We start from the raw sequence: 22,618 nt of genomic DNA on the forward strand, positions 1-22,618 counted from the left end.
CAAGATGAGGAAATAAGGTTAAGAAGCCATCTATGAGTTCTAGAAGTTTCATGTTTTATGTGGCTTAAAAATCTAGATCATGCTCTCTTGAAGTTTCGGCCATGAAAGAATAAAAGGATTAAGGGAAAGTTAGAAACCTAACTATGCTTGCTTATGATCCCTTATGATGTGTAACCCATTATATGTTGTTAGTTTAAAAGTTTTTCATGCTATTGATTGCTAAGAAATTTAGATTCATGCTTGTAAACTTTCGGCCATGAAATAATAAAAGGATTAAGGGAAAGTTAGAAACCTAACTATGATTGCTTATGATTCCTTATGATGTGTAACCTATTATATGTTGTTAGTTTAAAAGTTTTTCATGCTATTTATTGCTTAGAAATTTAGATTCATGCTTGTAAACTTTCGACCAAGAAGAGATAAAGGGGTTAGAGGAAGTTTAGAAACTTAACTATGCTTGCTTATGATTTCTTATGATGTGTAAATCACTATATGATGTTAGTATGAAGTTTTCATGTTTTATGTGGCTTAAAAATCTAGATCATGCTCCCTTAAAGTTTCGTCCATGAAAGAATAAGAGGATTAAGGGAAATTTAGAAACCTAACTATGTTTACTTATGTTTCCTTATGATGTGTAACCCATTACATGTTGTTAGTTTAACGTTTCATGCCTTATATTGCTTAGAAACTAGCAACAAACCCTTAGGGTTTCGGCCTAGAAGAGATAAAGGGATTAGGGAAAAAAATTTAAGACCTAAACTATGCTAGCTTGTGATTTCTCATAATGTGTAATCCATTATATAATGTTAGTTAAGGTCTTCATGCTTAAATGTTGCTTGAAAAAAAACCCAAAAACCATGATTGTATGTTTCGGCCAAGGTATGAGAATTAGGGTTAGGAGCTCATTTATACTTACTAAGAGTCTCACTTGTTAGGTGGTGATCTAAGTTTAAAGTTCATGCTTAGATGTTGTTGAAAAGAAACCTAGAATCATGATTTGTAAGTTTTGGCCAAACTAAGAAAGATAGGGTTTATGTTATGTGCACTTCATGCCATCATGTTATGATTCCTATGATATGCTATATGCACTTATGCCATCATGTTATGAGTCCTTATGATATGCTTTATGTATGTGCACTTATGCCATCATGTTATGATTCCTTATGATATGCTTTATGTATGTGCACTTATGTCATCATGTTATGATTCCTTATGATATGCTTTATGTTATGTGCACTTATACCATCATGTTATGATTCCTTATGATATGCTTTATGTTATGTGCACTTATGCCATCATGTTATGATTCCTTATGATATGATTTATGTTATGTGCACCTCATGCTATCATGATATGTTTATGAAAGGTTTATGTAAGATGAAAAGCCTAAGAGATGTTTCCCTTAAGTTGGGATCAAGAGCACTCTTCACGATATGACAAAGAGATGCTTCCCTTACGTTGGGATTAAGAGCTCTCTTCATAATATGACAAGAATATGATATGCCATGATATGACAAGAAACATGATATGCTATGATATGATAAGAAACATGATATGCTATTTTACTTTTGTATGGCTTGTACCAAAGGTGGGCTCCATAAGCGCCCCTAGGTCAATGGTCTATGAAACGGGCCTAGTAAAAGGGATGGGCTCCTAAGTTGCCCCTAGGTCGATGGTCTATGAAACGGGCCTAGTTCCTACTAGGTTCAAGATTAGCTACCTTGGATCTATTTAGGATGCGCACATTTATGTATGTATGTGGTACAAGCCGGGCCCTCATGTTGAGATTATGTTTAAGTATGTATATGATATATGTTTTCAAAAGGACATCTTGCATATATATTCATTTCATGACACATGTTTTCAAAGAACATCTTGCATCTACAAGTTCATGTTATATGATTTCCTTTATGCTTATTTAAGATGCTCTTGAAAATATGTCTATGATATTTATATGATCATGTTACTATTTTATGTTTATGCTCTCACATGCTATGTTATGATTTTATGTTTATGCTCTCACATGCTATGTTACGACTTTATGTTTATGTTCTCATATTCTATGTTATGATTTATGTTTATGCTCTCACATGCCATGATATGACTCTATGTTTATGCTCTCACATGCTAGGTTATGACTTGCCAAGTGAACATGTTAATACTTTATGTTATGTATGATTTATGGTTTTTGTGAGTAGGAAAGGAACTTACTAAGCATATATGCTTATAGTTTTATGTTTCCTTGTACTGTAGAAAAAGGAAAAGAGTGGCTAAACTAAGAGGAGCAGCAGGAAGGGCAAGAATGTGTGTGGAAGTGACATGGTGGAATAGATCCGTTTGTGTTTCAGAACTTATGTATATATGTCTTGACCTTTCATGTGAACTATGTTTAGCTAGATGCTTTGATAACTACTTGAACCAGCATGGTTAGCTTATGCACTTATGTTCTTTTGTTTCATGTTGATATGCTTATGATATCATGAATCGTGTTTTAAGTAGTTGATGATAAATCAAGTTATATGCATGAATGCTAGTACATTCACATGTTATGATTGAAAAGATTAGCATGATAAGCGTGTTTCTATGTTATATAATTATATGGTTCACATGTCATGTTAGTCCGTATGCATATGATCAAATTAAATTTTAGACAACCCACTTCCGCTGCCATGATTTCATATGCATATACATGTATGTATGTTTTAAGTAAGTAACCCCGTCCCTTCTTTAGTAGTAGTAGAGGGGCGGGCGTTACAGTTTGGTATCAGAGCAAAGTCTGCCTTTCCACTACACACACACATCAAGCCTACATCCTGCCGCTCCAAGTAAGAATTTCTATGCCTACTCTATTTTTTTTATGTATGATAAGGAATGCTTTAATTTAAGTATGCAGGTCTACTCTATTTTAATTATGATAAGTCACAGTTTTAGTCTAAGTATGCATGATGGTAGGTTAGGAATAATGATAACTTATGCTAGCCTTGTTGTCATTTATGAAGATAAGCATGGCTAGAAGACGCAATACCCGAGCTGATGAGACAGTACCTCCACCTGATCTGATGCATGTAGTCACTGAACTTTAGTGTCAGGTCACAGAACAACAGCAAGTGATAAATACTCTAATGAATCAGCAGGGGGATCCTGCCACCCCACCAGGGAACCAAAACGTGATGTCAGTTATACCTACAGCTGTACCAGTACCACCGGCACCTGTACCACCGGTAGGCCCAGCCCCACAGGTTCGACAGGAGGCATACCTGATTCAGTGGCAGAGGCTGAAGCCGGAAGTTTTCTCTGGTAACTGTGAGCCATGGGACGCCCAAGCCTGGTTCAAGACTGTGGAGAGCATAGTAGAGCTATTGGACTGGCCTGAACACGAGAAAGTCAAGTGTGCATCGTTCTGCCTTACGGGTGATGCCAGAATGTGGTGGGACAGAGTTAAAGAGAAGAGACAAGTAAATCAAATGAGATGGATGGACTTCGAGACTGAATTCTTTGAAGAATTCTTCCACATGCGTGTGACAAACAAGCACTACGACGAGTTCACCGAGTTCCGGCAAGGTGACCTACCAGTTAATGAAGCTGTGAACAGATTCAACCGTCTAGCGCGCCTATGCCCAGAGTTGGTCAGCACAGAAAGAGAAAGGGTCAGACTTATACTGAAGATGCTCAGACCCGAGATAGCTCTGAATGTGGCCGGCGGAGTTAATAGACCGCAGACTGCCGAAGAGCTAATCAGCAGTGCTCTGATCACCAAACACTATCTGAAGGCGCTGAATGAGGGCAAGAGTCACGCCCAGTCAGGAGGAAAGAAATCTCAAAGCACCAGAACCAGCTGGAAAGGAAACCACAGTGGCATGAGAAAGCAATGGAACGACTCTAAGGGCGGTCCAGCAAGCAAGCAACCTACGTTCCCTTAGTGTACCACATGTGGGAAGAAGCATCCGGGAATATGTCATATAGGCACAAATAAGTGCTACAACTGTGGATTGGAATGACATATGGCCAGAAACTGTCCTACCCAGATGCAGACACCTCCGCAATAGTATGTCCAGAACAGGGGTGCTCCCCCACAGCTACACCAGATGCAGGCTGCTATAGAAGGGACTTTGATAAGCCAAGGGAGACTAGAAGCTCCGCCAGTTACGACGAATGCCAGGATCTTCTCCCTCACCAAGGAAGATGTGGCGAATGCCTCTACCGTTGTCACAGGTCAGATATTTATTTTCAGTCAGCATGCTACTGTATTATTTGATACTGGGGCAACACACTCGTTCGTCTCTACACCTTTCACAAGGAAGATAGATATGCCACCGCAAGCCTTAGATCGCAAGTTCTTAACAACCCTACCTTAGGGAGAAGTAATGCCATCTACTCATGTGCTGCGAGCCACACCTATCAGAATCGCAGATCGAGAACTCTATTGCTACCTGATAGTGCTCGACATGTAGGATTATGATATTATATTGGGCATGGATTTCCTGAGCAATTACGGTGCTTCGATGGAGTGTCGTAATAGAAAAGTGGTTTTCCGGCCAGAAGCAGAGTCGATATTTGAATTTATTGGAGAGCCAAGGAAAGAAACTAAGAAATTCTTATCAGCCTTAAAAGCACAGAAGATGTTAGACAGCGGATGCACTGGGTTTCTAGCACATGTGGCTGATACAAGCCAAGTGGAGGACCAGAAGCTGGAAGATGTTAGAATTGTATGCAACTACCTAGAAGTATTCCCTGATGAACTACCAGGGTTGACCCCCGATAGAGAAATTGAATTTGAGATCGAAGTGATTCCTGGTACTAAACCGATCTCTAAAGCACCATACCGTATGGCACCAGCTGAATTGAAGGAACTTCAGGAACAACTATGGGAGTTACTCGACAAGGGACTTATCCGCCCTAGTCACTCTCCATGGGGAGCTCCGGTACTGTTTGTGAAAAATAAAGATGGGTCTATGCGAATGTGCATAGACTACCGAGCGCTAAATAAAGTGACAATCAAGAACTGGTATCCTCTACCACGGATTAACGACCTGTTTGACCAGTTAAAGGGTGCCACCATCTTCTCTAAGATTGACCTGAGGTCTGGCTATCATCAAGTAAAAGTGAAACAAGATGATATACCGAAGACGGCTTTCCGAACAAGATACGGACATTTTGAGTTCGTAGTAATGCCCTTCGGAGTGACGAATGCTCCTGCTTTGTTTATGGACCTGATGAATCGGGTATTCTCAAGATTTCTCGACAAATTTGTGATCATCTTCATCGACGATATCCTCATCTATTCAAGAACCCAAGCGGAGCATGCCGAACACCTGAACATAGTTTTACGGATTCTTCAGGAGAAGCAGCTGTATGCGAAATTTTCCAAATGTGAGTTCTGGCTTAATCGAGTATCATTTTTGGGTCATGTTATCTCCAAAGACGGAGTGATGGTAGACCCAATCAAGATTGAAGCTGTGAGTAACTGGAACAGGCCAAAGAATGCCAGTGAGATCAGAAGTTTTCTCGGGCTAGCAGGCTATTACCGGAAGTTCGTAGAGGGTTTCTCCAGAATTGCAGCCCCTATGACAGCTCTCACTAGGAAGAATAAGAAGTACGAATGGACAGACGATTGCGAGAAGAGTTTCACATAATTGAAAAGGAGACTGACCAGTGCTCCAATTCTCACTCTTCTGGAAGGTAACGAAGGGTTCGATATGTACAGTGACGCTTCCAGATTAGGACTCGGAGCTGTACTCATGCAGAACGGCAAGGTCATTGCCTATGCCTCTAGGCAACTCAAGGAACATGAAAGAAATTATCCGACTCACGATCTGGAGCTAGTAGCTGTGGTCTTTGCTCTCAAAATATGGAGGCATTATCTATATGGAGCTCAGTGTAGGATTTATATAGACCACCAGAGTTTGAAATATTTCTTCACACAGAAGGACCTAAACATGAGACAACGCAGATGGCTCGAGCTAGTCAAGGACTATGACTGCGAGATTTTCTACCATCCGGGAAAGGCGAACAAAGTGGCCGATGCACTCAGCAGGAAGTCCTGAGCCACTCTAGTTATGGGACGGTATGAAACAAAAGTACCCGGAGTTATTTTAAGTTCGAGGATGAACTTTTATGAGGTATGGGGGATTGTAACACCCATAGGATCTCTAATAATTCATATAGATTTATGCATGATTAAAATGAGCCTTATGTGGATTTTCAAAAATAATAAAAAAAAAAAAATAGAACCAAAAAGAGGCATGCCCAAGGTTTGAACTTTGGACCTCTTGTTAGATGCATGAATGCCATAACCAGTAGCCCCAGCAGGGGTGTGCTGTTAGAAAGGAAAGGGACAAGATAGTTAAAGGTAAGGAAAGTGAAGCCTCTCTTAACTAAGAAGGAGAAGTTCAGGTTTTCTTCTTCTTCTTCCAATGAAAAGAGGGTTTTGCTTTCTTCCTTCATTTAGGATGAGTAAAGGAAAAGGGAAGGAAAAGTTCATTTTTTCTTCTTCCTTTCATTTGGAATAAAAGGAGAAACGGAATGGAAAAATTCATTTTCTCTTCTTCCCTCTTCTTCCTCCTCCTTCCTCTCTCCACTGAACCCTAAGCTCCCTCCTTCCTTTGTGCCGAATTCAAGCCAAGAGTCCTCTCTAAAGAAAAATTTCACAAGGCAAGGTCATTTTCTTAGAGAATCAAGCGAGAGGATGTAAGTATTCCCCTCACCTGCAGTACAAGTAGCTTCCACGATATATATGTATTTTTTAAACCTAGGATCTTACCTTGTAGATTTTGGCCAAGATGAAGAAATAAGGTTAAGAGGCCATCTATGAGTTCTAGAAGTTTCATGTTTTATGTGGCTTAAAAATCTAGATCATGCTCTCTTGAAGTTTCGGCCATGAAAGAATAAAAGGATTAAGGGAAAGTTAGAAACCTAACTATGCTTGCTTATGATCCCTTATGATGTGTAACCCATTATATGTTGTTAGTTTAAAAGTTTTTCATGCTATTGATTGCTTAGAAATTTAGATTCATGCTTGTAAACTTTCAGCCATGAAAGAATAAAAGGATTAAGGGAAAGTTAGAAACCTAACTATGATTGCTTTTGATTCCTTATGATGTGTAACCTATTATATGTTGTTAGTTTAAAAGTTTTTCATGCTATTTATTGCTTAGAAATTTAGATTCATGCTTGTAAACTTTCGGCCAAGAAGAGATAAAGGGGTTAGAGGAAGTTTAGAAACTTAACTATGCTTGCTTATGATTTCTTATGATGTGTAAATCACTATAATGATGTTAGTATGAAGTTTTCATGTTTTATGTGGCTTAAAAATCTAGATCATGCTCCCTTAAAGTTTCGGCCATGAAAGAATAAGAGGATTAAGGGAAATTTAGAAACCTAACTATGTTTACTTATGTTTCCTTATGATGTGTAACCCATTACATGTTGTTAGTTTAAAGTTTCATGCCTTATATTGCTTAGAAACTAGCACCAAAGCCTTAGGGTTTCAGCCTAGAAAAGATAAAGGGATTAGGGAAAAAAATTTAAGACCTAAACTATGCTAGCTTGTGATTTCTCATGATGTGTAATCCATTATATAATGTTAGTTAAGGTCTTCATGCTTAAATGTTGCTTGAAAAAAAACCCAAAAACCATGATTGTATGTTTCGGCCAAGGTTTGAGAATTAGGGTTAGGAGCTCATTTATACTTACTAAGAGTCTCACTTGTTAGGTGGTGATCTAAGTTTAAAGTTCATGCTTAGATGTTGTTGAAAAGAAACCTAGAATCATGATTTGTAAGTTTCGGCCAAACTAAGACAGATAGGGTTTATGTTAAGTGCACTTCATGCCATCATGTTATGATTCCTATGATATGCTATATGCATTTATGCCATCATGTTATGAGTCCTTATGATATGCTTTATGTATGTGCACTTATGCCATCATGTTATGATTCCTTATGGTATGCTTTATATATGTGCACTTATGCCATCATGTTATGATTCCTTATGATATGCTTTATGTTATGTGCACTTATACCATCATGTTATGATTCCTTATGATATGCTTTATGTATGTTATGATTCCTTATGATATGCTTTATGTTATGTGCACTTATGCCATCATGTTATGATTCCTTATGATATGCTTTATGTTATGTGCACCTCATGCTATCATGATGTGTTTATGAAAGGCTTATGTAAGATGAAAAGCCTAAGAGATGTTTCCTTTAAGTTGGGATCAAGAGCACTCTTCACGATATGACAAAGAGATGCTTCCCTTAAGTTGGGATTAAGAGCTCTCTTCATAATATGACAAGAATATGATATGCCATGATATGACAAGAAACATGATATGCTATGATATGATAAGAAACATGATATGCTATTTTACTTTTGTATGGCTTGTACTAAAGGTGGGCTCCATAAGCGCCCCTAGGTCGATGGTCTATGAAACGGGCCTAGTAAAAGGGATGGGCTCCTAAGTTACCCCTAGGTCGATGGTCTATGAAACGGGCCTAGTTCCTACTAGGTTCAAGATTAGCTACCTTGGATTTATTTAGGATGCACGCATTTATGTATGTATGTGGTACAAGCCGGGCCCTCATGTTGAGATTATGTTTAAGTATGTATATGATATATGTTTTCAAAAGGACATCTTGCATATATATTCATTTCATGACACATGTGTTCAAAGAACATCTTGCATCTACAAGTTCATGTTATATGGTTTCCTTTATACTTATTTAAGATGCTCTTAAAAATATGTCTATGATATTTATATGATCATGTTACTATTTTATGTTTATGCTCTCACATGCTATGTTATGATTTTATGTTTATGCTTTCACATGCTATGTTATGATTTTATGTTATGCTCTCACATGCTATGTTATGACTTTATGTTTCTGTTCTCACATGCTATGTTATGATTTATGTTTATGCTCTCACATGCCATGATATGACTCTATGTTTATGCTCTCACATGCTAGGTTATGACTTGCCAAGTGAACATGTTAATACTTTATGTTATGTATGATTTATGGTTTTTGTGGGTAGGAAAGGAACTTACTAAGTCTATGTGCTTATAGTTTTATGTTTCCTTGTACTGCAGAAAAAGGAAAAGAGTGGCTAAACTAAGAGGAGCAGCAGGAAGGACAAGAATGTGTGTGGAAGTGACATGGTGGAATAGATCCGTTTGTGTTTCAGAACTTATATATATATATATATATATATATGTCTTGACCTTTCATGTGAACTATGTTTAGCTAGATGCTTTGATAACTACTTGAACCAGCATGGTTAGCTTATGCACTTATGTTCTTTTGTTTCATGTTGATATGCTTATGATATCATGAATCGTGTTTTAAGTAGTTGATGATAAATCAAGTTATATGCATGAATGCTAGTACATTCACATGTTATGATTGAAAAGATTAGCATGATAAGCGTGTTTCTATGTTATATAATTATATGGTTCACATGTCATGTTAGTCCATATGCATATGATCAAATTAAATTTTAGACAACCCACTTCCGCTGCCATGATTTCATATGCATATACATGTATGTATGTTTTAAGTAAGTAACCCCGTCCCTTCTTTAGTAGTAGTAGAGGGGCGGGCGTTACAAACACATGGGTGAATACAAACTCAATTAGATTGAGTAAAACTAGTTAAACTCAATTGGATCGGGTTTAACTATAGGCATTTTCCAATGGTTGGTAGATAGGTCAAAATCACATTTATATTAACTCTTGGGCGATTTAGCCAAAGCTAACTCAAGTTTTAATATACATGTGGATCTTAATCCTATAAACAAGATTTTCATAGAGATGTAATTGGTAATTAGCTACCTACCAATCATACTAAGTCTTAGGCGATTTAGCCAAAACTAACTCAAGGCGTTGTATGATGTGGATCTTGTCCCGCAAGAATTATAACTAGTTGGTTAGAATCTAGTATGTGTGGTTTGACCACATCCATAACTTGATTCTACAAAAGTTCTATAATTCAGTGGGAGCATCATTTAGTTAAAGGCCTAATTAAATGATTAGTGGAATATGATAGTTATTTTCTGTATTTTTTTTGTTGTAGATTGCCATGACGTCAAACATGAACACCTTCTCTCTGCGTTCTGTCCTTGATAAGGATAAGCTCAATGGAGCTAACTTCCTGGACTGGTACAGGAACTTGAGAATTGTTCTCACATAGGAACGAAAATTGTACGTCCTAGAGCAGCCCATTCCCGAGGCACCTCTTGCCACTGCCGGGCGAGCTGACAAAGATGCTTATAAGAAGTATCAAGATGATGTATTAGATGTGTCATGCCTCATGCTCGCAACCATAAACTCTAAGCTTTAGAAGCAACACGAGTTGATGACTGCTTATGACATGGTTGAACATCTTCGTCAACTATATCAAGGACAAGCAGGGCACTGGAAGAGGAATTGCAAAGGATACCTGGAAGATCTTAAGAAGAAGGGAAATAAGATTTCTACTTCATGTATACATGTTATAGAAGTCAATCTCTCTATTTCTTCATCGTGGGTATTAGATACCGGATGTGCTTCTCATATTTGTACCAATGTACAGACGCTGAGAAATAACAGGGCATTGACGAAGGGCGAGATAGACCTACAAGTAGGCAATGGAGCACGGGTTGCTGCTGTTACTGTAGGAACTTACTTTCTATCTCTGCCCTCTGGGATTGTACTAGAATTAGATGAATGTTGTTATGTGCCTACTCTTACTAAGAACATAATTTCAGTTTCTTTTTTGGACAAGAAAGGTTTTTCGTTTATAATAAAGAACAAATATTATTCAGTTTATTTAAATGAAATGTTCTATTGTAGTGCTCCTCTGATGAATAGACTCTATATTCTAGACTTAGAGAACCCCATCTATAACATAAATACCAAAAGGTTCAAGTCAAATGAAATGAACCAAACCTATCTTTAGCACTGTCGCTTAGGTCATATAAATGACAAATGCTTATCCCAGCTCCATAAAGATGGTTTGCTGGACTCATTTGATTTTGAATCATATGAGACATGTGAGTCATGCCTATTGGGCAAGATGACCAAGACTCCCTTTAGTGGACACAGCGAGAGAGCGACTGACTTGTTAGGACTTATACATAGTGATGTATGTGGACCTTTCAATGTTGCTGTCAGGGGTAGTTATAGGTACTTCATTACATTTACTGATGACTTCAGTAGATATGGTTGTGTATCTAATGACACATAAGTCAGAATTGTTTGAAAAGTTCAAAGCATTTAAGAATGAAGTACAAACTCAGCTTGGCAAGAGTATTAAGATACTTCGATCAGATCGAGGTGGAGAATACCTTAGCCATGAGTTTCGTAACTATCTAGCTGAGTGTGGGATTCTATCCCAGCTCACTCTTCCTGGAACACCACAGTAGAATGGTGTATCCGAAATGAGGAATCATACCCTATTAGATATGGTACAGTCTATGATGAGTCATATAGATCTTCCTACATCTCTTTGGGGCTATGCTCTGGACACAGCAGCCTTCATACTCAACCGTGTTCCATCCAAGGCTGTGATAAAGACACCATATAGGATATGGACTAGAAGAGATGCCCAGGTGTCTTTTATAAGGATTTGGGGTTGTGAGGCTTACGTTTGACGTCAAGTCTCGGACAAACTGGGACCTAAATTCGATAAGTGCTATTTTATTGGATATCCCAAGGAAACGAAGGGATATTACTTCTACATTCCTAGTCAACACAAAGTAGTTGTGGCTAAGACTGGGGTTTTTCTAGAAAGGGACTTTGTTTCTAGAAAAACTAGTGGGAGTACGTTCAATCTTGAAGAAGTTCAAGATATGGACCATAGCACTGAAGCCTTGATGGAAGTTGAACTAGAACCACAAAGTGTTGTGGATGATGAGATTGTTCCACAAGGAGTTGAGGAACAACAACCAGTTCAAGTAGACATACCTCTTCGCAGGTCTGATAGGGTACGTCGTCAGCCTGAGAGATACTCATTTCTCTTGTCTGACCATGATGACGCTATGCTCATTGAGAATGAGCCTACCTCTTATCAAGAAGTTGTGATGAGACCAAATTCTGAGAAATGGCTAGAGGCCATGAGATCCGAAATGGAATCCATGTACACCAACCAAGTGTGGACTTTGGTTGATCCACCTGAAGGGGTTAAACCCATTGGGTGTAAGTGGGTCTTTAAGAGAAAGACTGACATGGATGGACTTATATATAATGGTCGTCTGGTAGCTAAAGGTTTCAAGCAAATTCATGGTATTGACTATGATGAAACCTTTTCTCTAGTAGCGATGTTTAAGTCCATTCGGATCATGCTTGCTATTGTAGCATACCACGATTATGAGATCTGGCAGATGGATGTCAAAACTGCGTTTCTGAATGGAAACCTGCTCAAGGATGTGTACATGACACAACCTGAGGGTTTTGTAGATCCACAGCATACTGGTAGAGTATGCAAGTTGCATAAGTCTATTTATGGACTAAAGCAATCTTTCCGAAGCTGGAATCTTCGATTCGATGATGTAATCAAACAGTTTGGTTTTATCAAGAATGAAGATGAACCTTGTGTCTACAAGAAGATTGTAGGGAACACAGTTGTCTTCCTTGTATTGTATGTGGATGACATATTACTCATTGAGAATGACATCCCTTTACTGCAGTCTGTAAAGACTTGGCTAGGATATTATTTCTCAATGAAAGACTTAGGTGAAGCAGCCCGTATTCTAGGCATACAGATCTATAGAGATAGATCTAAGAGATTGCTTGGCCTAAGTCAGAGTACATATATTGACAAGATATTACTACGGTTTGCCATACAGAACTCTAAGAAAGGATTTCTGTCGATGTCACATGGTGTGAGTCTTTTGAAGACTCAAAGTCCCTCTTCTAGAGAGGAGAGAGATCACATGGATACGATCCCTTATGCCTCAGTCATAGGATCTATCATGTATGTCATGCTATGTACTCGTCCTGATGTTTCGTATGCTTTGAGCATGACGAGTAGATACCAGTCAGATCCAGGTGAAAGTCACTGGATAACAGTCAAGAATATTCTTAAGTACTTAAGAAGGACTAAAGAATATTTCTTGATATATGGAGGCGATGATGAGCTAGCTGTAAAGGGTTACAGTGATGCCAGCTTCCAAACTGACCAGGATGATTATAGATCGCAGTCTGGGTTCGTGTTTTGCTTGAATGGTGGTGCTGTGAGCTAGAAGAGATCAAAGCAGGACACAGTCGCTGATTCTACAATAGAGGCCGAGTATATTGCTGCATTAGAAGCAGCAAAGGAGGCAATTTGGATCCGCAAGTTCATTACTGAGCATGGGGTGGTTCCTAGCATAACATATCCCATAGAGCTCTATTGTGACAACAATGGAGCAATTGCGCAGGCTAAGGAACCTCATTCACACCAGCGGACGAAACACATACTACGACGCTTCCATCTCATTTGAGAGATCATCGATAGAGGAGATGTGAAGATTTGCAGAGTACCCACTGAGGCTAACATCGCAGATCTCTTGACCAAGGCTTTGGCACAGAGAAAGCATGATGGTCACACTAGGTCATTGGGCCTTAGAACCTATACTGATTGACACTAGTGCTAGTGGGAGATTGTTAGTTAGAGCCCTAGAGTCAATCATATGATGATTATTGTATGGACTCATTGTATCATATTCCTATGTATATATAAAGGCATTTGTTTTGGTTATTCTACTTACTTGTATTGGTGCCAAATAACTAAGTATAATAACGTCCTTGGGTAGAAGGTTCTTATCTATATCAATCGATTGATTGAATCGATATTGAGATGATATAGAGAATACTACTCTTAATCATTCCTAGTCAAGTATTAACATTCAGGGACAATGTTAATGCGACAAGCCTAGCATGTAGGTCAACTCGATGACTTGATCTCACAAGTCATGGATATAGAGATATCAAGTTAACACATGGGTATGCATTGGAGAATGTATACTGAATGACCCGTCATGAGAAAGTATCATGGATCGTTATATGAGTGTTATATATTTTCTCATATGGCTATTAGTATGACTATTAGTCCTTGGACCTGAAGGCACCATGGTTCCTTACATAAGGAGTTACATACTTTGGCTTCGTCAAACGTCACCCGTAATTAGGTGGACTATAAAGGCGATTACTGGGTATGTAACAAATTATGCGGAGGGATGTGAGTGATGTAGATGAGATCTATCCCTCCTATATAATGGGAGTGACATTGTTATTCTTGATAGAGTGAGACCACTAAGTGCATGGACATGCCCGAGTGAGTCAATATGAGATATTGAGCTCATTTGATTAGAGTGAGTATACTTGGAGTTCAAGATTTAGATTGATTAGAGGATGACACGGTCTATGCCTCACATTGCTCAATCTAGGTGTCAAGGATAGAAGGACACTTGTCATATATTGTGAAGAGTCACAATTAGTAGTCACAAGGTGATATTGGATCTCAACATTCTTGTAACTTGGGTAGCAATGATGTATTGCTAGATGCCGCTCATTGTTTATGTTTCTAAATAAGATTTAGAAACATTGGCAATGTTACAAGAACCTATTGGGTCACACACAAAGAACAAGTGGATGGAGATTAGGTTCATATGATGAACCAATTGGATTAGGTTCATGTGATGAATCAAAATTGGATTAAGAGTAATTCAAAGTAGACTTATTGAGTTAGACTCAATTAGATTCAATTATTGAATGAGTCTAGTTTAAAGTTGATTCATTGAGTCAATTTATATTAATGAATTGAGATTCATTGAATTGAAATTGACTTGAATCAAAGGTTGGATTTAACTCACCTAAGAGGAGAAGTGGACAAGTTTGACTTGACCAAAATAGGAAGTTGAAACATCAAGTTTGACTTGACTAAATGCTACATCATGGAGGTTGACTCTTCCTACATGGAATGACTAGCCTTGCCACATCATCTCCACATCATCAAAGGAGAACAAGAGTCATGGAATGTCAAGAGTCAAAGACCCTTGGCATTCCATGTGTGGCCGACCACATAAAGGAATATGAGTTTCATTTGTGGCATTGAATTGGTGATTGAATGCTTCTTCCTCCTTAGCTCTCATCTTGCTCCTTCTTCTCTCTTGGCCGAGAGCTCTAAGCAAGGCAAGAAAGTTAGTGAGTTTTAGTTCCAAGAAGAAAGATAGAGTGATAGTCACATAGAAGAATAAGAAGGGTGTTTGAGATTCATTCTATCCTTTTTCTTTTCTCTATCTTCTTCTTCCAATCCCATCCGAGAGCCCTAGGAGTGCTAGCACACTTGTGGTGTTCTCTTCTCCATCTAGAGTGGTTTGAGAATCACTTCTTGTTCGTGTGGATACTACTAGAGGTGTGTACACTTGAACACACTCGAGATCCAGCAACACTTGGACGAGCGGGATTTGCGAAGGATTTCGCTTCAAAGGTATAAATCCTAAACATGTAGATCTAAAGTAGATCTAGGATTAGAAAACTTGTACATGTAAAAATTTTAATATTCGCACGGATCCGGTGGCATGGGATTTCGGGGTTTTCGCAACACAAAAAGCGGTTTTTGCGGCTCGAAAACCCAATAGATTGCCCAATGGTGCAATCAAGGATTGCGGGTCTTGGAGTAGGAGTTGACATAGGCTCCAAACTAAGTAACCAAAAGTGTCTTTTATTTTTCGCTGCTTACTTTGATTGGTTTTACGATATGAAAAGAAAGAGTTTTTTTTACGAGCGATATTCATCCCCCTCCCCCTATCGCTTTCTTTGATCCTTCAACAATGACAAACTGAAGGTAATTAAAATAAGTAATATTGAACTAGAATCTAATTTTATTATTCATAAAGAACTACTTATTAAAAATTTAAATTTAACTTACTCAATGTTAGTCAATTATGTGATTCAGAGTATAAGATTAGGTTTATATCTACTGAATATTTAATTAAACATATGAAAGACATGAAAATAAAATTAAAAGGATTTAGGAATAATAACATTTATATAACTAACCTAGACAGCTCCTCACTTAAGTGTCACTCAACACAAAACTAGGAAACCTGGCTATGTCATAGGAGAATGTCTCACACTAACTTTAGAAAATCTCACCAAACTAAATGGCTTAGTTAGAGGACTACCAAAATTACCTAAGTTAAATTCAATAATTTGTAATGTTTGTCAACAAGGAAAATAGACTAAATCAATCCACAAACCAACTAATCAAACTCAAACTAATTCAACACTTGAATTATTACACTTAGATTTATTTGACTCACATCAGATTAAATCTATAAATGAAAATTTATACTGTCTAGTAATAATTGATGATTACTTAAGATTCACTTGGATAAAATTTTAAAAATATAAAGATGAAATATTTAGTAATTTTTGTAAACAAACTAAAAATGAAAAAGATTTAAAAAGCAAAAGAATTAGGGGTGATAATGATGGAGAATTTAAAAATCATAGGTTTACTAAATTATGCTTAGAAAATGGGTACCATCAAGAATTCTTGTGTCCTAATACATCTCAACAAAATAGAATTGTTGAAAGAAAAAATAGACCTCTCCAAGAAGCCACTAGGATAATGCTTAATGAATACTAACTACCAAAATATTTCTAGGCAAAAGCTGTTAGTACAACCTGCTATGTATAAAATAGAATAACAATAAATAAAAATCATAATAAAACCCCATTTGAAATTTACTACAATAAATTACCAAATATTAAATACTTTAAGGTATTTGGATGTCTTATTTACATATTAAACACAAGAGAATATTTAGAAAATTTTACCTCAAAAGTAAAAAAAAATAGAATCTTTATAGGATATTCCCTAAATAGTAGAGGATATAGAATTTACAATAAAACCACTCTAAGAATTGAAGAAACAACTAATGTAAAATTTGATGAAATTACTAAAGAATATAACTCAAATCAAACTCAATATCAACCAATTGATTTTGTTAGAGGAAGCACTGATATAGGGGGAGCAAGTGAAAACCCAATAAATGAATACATAGATGAACAAAATTTACCACAAGAAATAAGCAAACATAAACTGAGCCTAGTAATAAGAGTCAGCTCAGACCATCTAATTGACCAAATAATAGGTGACTCAGAACTAGGCGTTCAAAGTAGATCATCATTCAGAAACTTAAGTCAAATATCCTTAATTTTTAAAGTTGAACCCAAACAGTAGAAGAATCCTTGCTTGATCTAGACTGGACTATTGACATGCAGGAAGAACTAGTGCAATTTAAAAGAAATCAAGTTTGGGACTTATTTCCTCTACACAAGAATAAAAAATTCATTAAGACTAAGTGGGTATTTAAGAATAAGTTAAATAAAAAGGGAAAATTATCAGAAATAAAGTTAGACTAGTAGCTAAAGGGTTTAGTCAAGTAGAGGGGTTTGACTATGATGAAACTTATATCCCAGTAGCCAGACTTAAGTCCATTAGAATACTGCTGAGCAGCTCATAAAGGGTTTAAGCTTTATCAAATGGACATCAAATCAACCTTCTTAAATGGACTAATAAAAGAAGAAGTATATGTAGGTCAACCACTTGGATTTGAAAACCTAGAATGCCCTGATTATTCTTTCAAATTAAAAAAAGGCCTTATATAGTCTAAAACAAGCACCTAGGACTTGGTATGAACGATTATCCACTCATCTAATTTCAAAAGAATTCAAACAAGGTAGAATTGATCCAACTTTGTTTGTAAAATCCTTTAAATTTGATATTTTTATTGCCTAAATTTACGTCGATGACATAATTTTTAGATCAACAAACTCAAACTTTCTACAATAATTTATAAACCTAATGGAATAAGAATTTGAAATGAGTCTAGTAGGTAAGTTTCTTTTTAGGCTTAGAAATTAGCCAAACTAATGAAGGTAATTATGTCTATCAAGAAAAATATACAAAGGAATTACTTAAAAAATTTAGAATGGATAATGCTAAAGAAATAAAAACACCCATGGAATTGAATGAAAATATAGATAGTGGAACACCAGTAGACCTAAAGTATTATAGAAGTGCTATAGGTAATCTGTTATATCTAACTACTAGTCGATGTGACATACTATTTACAGTTAGTTTGTGTGCTAGATATCAAATTTGTGCTAAGGAATTCCAGCTCAAACTTGTTAAAACAATTTTCAAATATCTAAAAGCTACACAAAATATAAGAATATGGTACCCTAGGAAAACTAACTACAAGAAAACATGGCTTCAGAGACGAAAAATTCCGTCTTTGAAAGTCATTTTTCTGTCTCTAAAGAATGTTTGAGACAGAATGTTTTGTCTCAAAAATCAGTTAGTCCCCGTAGCTAATTTTGAGACGGAAATATTTCGTCTCTAATTTCAAAAACAGATTAAACAACTGTTTATGAATCTGTTTTTAATTTAACTAAATGAAATTAATTTCAAATACAAATTTTGTTTCTAATTTTGTTTTAAATTCATTTTTAGTCTGTCTCAAATTATCTAACAAATATAATGTTAATCTGTTTATCAATCCATTTATAATTTTGTTTATAAATCCACATATAAATTTATTTGCAAATTTATCACTAATTTTATCAATATTTCATATTTACATATTACTTTGCAACAAGCAATCACAAATTTCAAATAAATTAAAATATTTAAAAAACTAATTTCTAAATCTAAAAGTACAATATGATTACCATTAAGATAAATAAACATTCACATCGTCTCAAGATAAAAGCAATCACACATTACGATTCCAATTTTCTTTTCCTTTTAACAATTTCTCCCTCCGCCCTCTTACTAGTAGCATGCACGTCTTCAATTTCTTGTGATAATTCTTTATTCTTCTTATTAGAGCAAATTTGTTGAAACTTTAATTGTTTGATCTTCCAAATTGTCGATCGCGTTCAAGTTCATACACCCTCCCCTTAGATGAGTCACCCATCACATCGCAACACTGTAGAAAATTTTCCGCCCGCCACATCACATCATGATTGAAGATTGAATGAAGAATTAGTAGAGTAGTCATCAACATTTTATTTTTCTTTCTTGTTCCTGTTCATAATACAATAACCTATATTAGTCTAAAAAATTTAAAAACAAAAAAAATGAGATACACACATGAAAACAATAATGAACAATTAATTATTTTTACTTACACTAACTCAAACCGATTTATTGTCCACGAACTCTCTGATACCGCTGCTAAAAATTAAAAGAAGAATGTAGGTAGATTTTTCAATAATAGAAACAAATATTTTGAATCTTTGTAAAGGCTTCACATGGAGCCTGAAAATGGTCAAATATTCAGAATAAATAGAAGTATTATTTACACTTGTGAATGTGTTATCAGAAAGGTCAGATAAAAAAATCAGTTATCGACTAAGTCAAGAAAGTTAAAAATTTAATCTGGTAAAAGTTTTCTTCTTTATATGTTAGAGAAAAATAATCAGTTATTATTCAACTAATATTCATAATTCATAACTTCCTTCAAACACCATGTTTGCTATTGTATAAACCAGGATGCAAGGAAGTTTGATAGAAAATCAAGTCCTTTTAAAACTATAGGTTATTTGCAAGGAAAACCCAGAAAAATGATTAAAATGGGCATTAAAACAGCCAAGTGTAATGCATTACATCAATAGAAATAGTAACATGGAAAGGAACTAATAAAGAAATACCTTCTTTTGGTGATTAGAGAGATTTGGAAGTTGAAAATAAATCCTTTGCAATAAGAAAACACACACCTGACACAGTTCAACTCGAATAGTGATGAAAAATTACTCGTACTTGAAGTAGCAGAGAACAAAGTCACACACTTGACACAGGAAAGGAACAAAACTAAAGACAAGGGCTACACAACTCAAGAGGAAATATAACCATAAGTAAGAGATTGCAATTGCAAAATGATCTCAGTAATTAATTTAATACAATATCTAAAAATCTTGTGACAAAAATGGAGGACACAAGTTGAACTAGTATCCAAGCCTTTGGCAAGCAAGTTGGCATGCTATTGACAGTGAAATGAAGCAAAATAATTAAGCAATTTCTTGTAAGCAAAGTTCTAGTGTGTGGAACTCAACCGATTTGGAGAAGCAAAAGCCAAAACTTACAAAAGGAAATGCAGATTAAAACCAGAATCAACTAAGCAGAAGAAACGGGATATTAATCAAGAAAATGGCAGATTGGTAGATGCCGATCATCCAATAGTCAACAAATGCAGCAGCAATCACATCAAAATCAATCCCTAATCCAACACGAAAGGAAATGCCACCCAGCAAGATCACTTCATTTTCAATCTGACCAACTCACCTATTCCTGCGGTCGCTTCTTCCACTTCCGGGCGGCATTCTGGCGGCATGTCAAAGGTGAAGGAGGATCACACTAGAGCCGGGATCGATGACCATGATCCCCTTGACCGGGAATTAAAGGAACAACTCCTCCTGCGCTCACTCGATCACCTTGCGGAGTGTGCCATAGCTAAGGTTCTCCCGTTCCTTACTGTCAAAGTAGGTGAGCTCGTCTTCATAGTGCACATAGTAGGGGCCATAGAGTCGAACCTCGAGGAGATAGGAGGCGTCGTCGTAGGAGAAGCAGTTGACAGACTTGGGGATTAGCGCGTTAGGGAGGTTGTGGATGTGGTTCCGGAGGAGGTCATTTAAGAACCAAACATATAGAGGTAAAATACCATTTTGTAAGAGATCATGTAGCCAATGGCGATATTGACCTTAACTATGTTGAGTCAAAATTGAATTTGTCCAACATTTTTATGAAACTATTATCAAAACTCAAATTTAGCAACTTAAGATGAAAACTAGGCATATGTACGATAGACTAGGACTGATATTTTCAAAATAATTTTCAAATTGTTTACAAAATCTAGGAAAGTTATTTAATTATATTTTCTAAAAATTCTCATTTCCTTAGTATTTCAAAATTAATTTTGGCCTTAGACTGGATCAAATCCATAGAAAGTATATTTCTATAGATCTAGGCATCGAGCATCTCACAAACACATTAGGTTTATCTTGATTCTGTATTCAAAAACTTAGAATGACGTGAGATGCATAGATATATTGCCTGGACTTCAGATGTTTATATCAATGCATCAATACAAGTCTAGGCAAAAAATACTAAAATTATAGTGATCAGGTTAAGTAATATATTTTAGTCAAACACTAACTAGATACATTTACTTAACTTGACTAACCAAGTGAACACTGCTATCTTCTAATAGTTAGTTAGTAACTAACGGTTAGACATTTAAGGCTGAATTTTTAGATGAATATTTTTTTAAGAATATATCAGGTTCAGGGGGAGGATATTTGAGAATGATGTTCAAAATAATTTATTCTACTGCTTGCAAAAATCATTTTCAAAATTGCCTTCCAAATATTTTGAAAAATATTTTGAAAAATTCCTTTCAAATACTTGCTTTGTAAATATTTTTATTTTTTTAAACATGTGTTTTTTCACTTTGAAAAATCTATTTGTGAAAATACTTCCACAATTATTCTACTTAGACATTTTTTTTCAAAACATTTTAAAAGGAGGTTTGCACATTTGAAATTTTACAAAGTATTTTATAAATAGATGATCTATTTAACAAAAATTTTAAAATCTATTCTTTTTAAAATTTATTTTTTTACAAAATAGTTTGTTTTGCAAAGTCAATTTTCAAAAAGTTGAAAACCTTTTGAAGAATCAAAAAATTTCAGTCAAAATACTTTGAAAGATGTTTTTCAAACACTTTGAAAAGTTTTTTTAGAAAACTCTTGCACTAATATATCCTTTCAAACTTAGTAAAATTTCTTTGAAAATACTTTAAAGTGTTTTGTAAAATGATTTCTAAACTTTTTTCATAGTTTAAGCTTTGCAAAATGATTTGTTTTAGAAATTTTCAACATTTTAAAACCCTTTTAAAAAGTTTAGAAATTTGTTTAAGGATTATATTAACTCCTCCCTCCCATAAAATCTGTAGATTTTCTTTAAATTTTTATACTTACTAGATTTTTATTATATTTTTCATAATTTACTATGTTCAACTGCATTATTTTTTATGAATGTCAAAGGAGGAGAGTAATGGTCAAGTAAGAAAAAGATAAACTAAATCTTTAAAATTTTAACCCTAAAATGATCAAGAGAATAAAATAGAAATTTAAATTACTTAATTTTAAGTTATCTTGAATCATGTCATTACTATTGTATTTTTGCATATCTTTTCATAACCCTAACCCAAGTTGTCATTGCATTAAAAAGGGGGAGATTGTTGGTGCAATTTACACTAACGATTTAACTCAAGTTTTAATGAATGACAAGTGAGTTAAGTTAGGTGTTATCATGATCTAACCTTGTTACTGAGTGTGCAGAGTTTACTAACTTGATGGGTCAAGAGGACCTGACACTAGGCAGGAAGTCCAGTCGGGATGTACGATTCCTAAGTGACAAAATCCAGATGTGAGATTCTGGCAAGAGCAAGTTTAGATGTGAGATTCCGGCAGGAAGACCTGGTAGGTCAAATTGACATCAAGGAGGTAACTTGATATAAAGTAAGTGAAGGTAAGTCATCGGAGGAGAGTGGCTAATTGAGGGCACATCTCGGTTTAGGGG

This window comes from Zingiber officinale, chromosome 3A (assembly GCF_018446385.1).
Source record: "Zingiber officinale cultivar Zhangliang chromosome 3A, Zo_v1.1, whole genome shotgun sequence".
In the NCBI taxonomy this organism is placed as follows: Eukaryota; Viridiplantae; Streptophyta; class Magnoliopsida; order Zingiberales; family Zingiberaceae; genus Zingiber; species Zingiber officinale.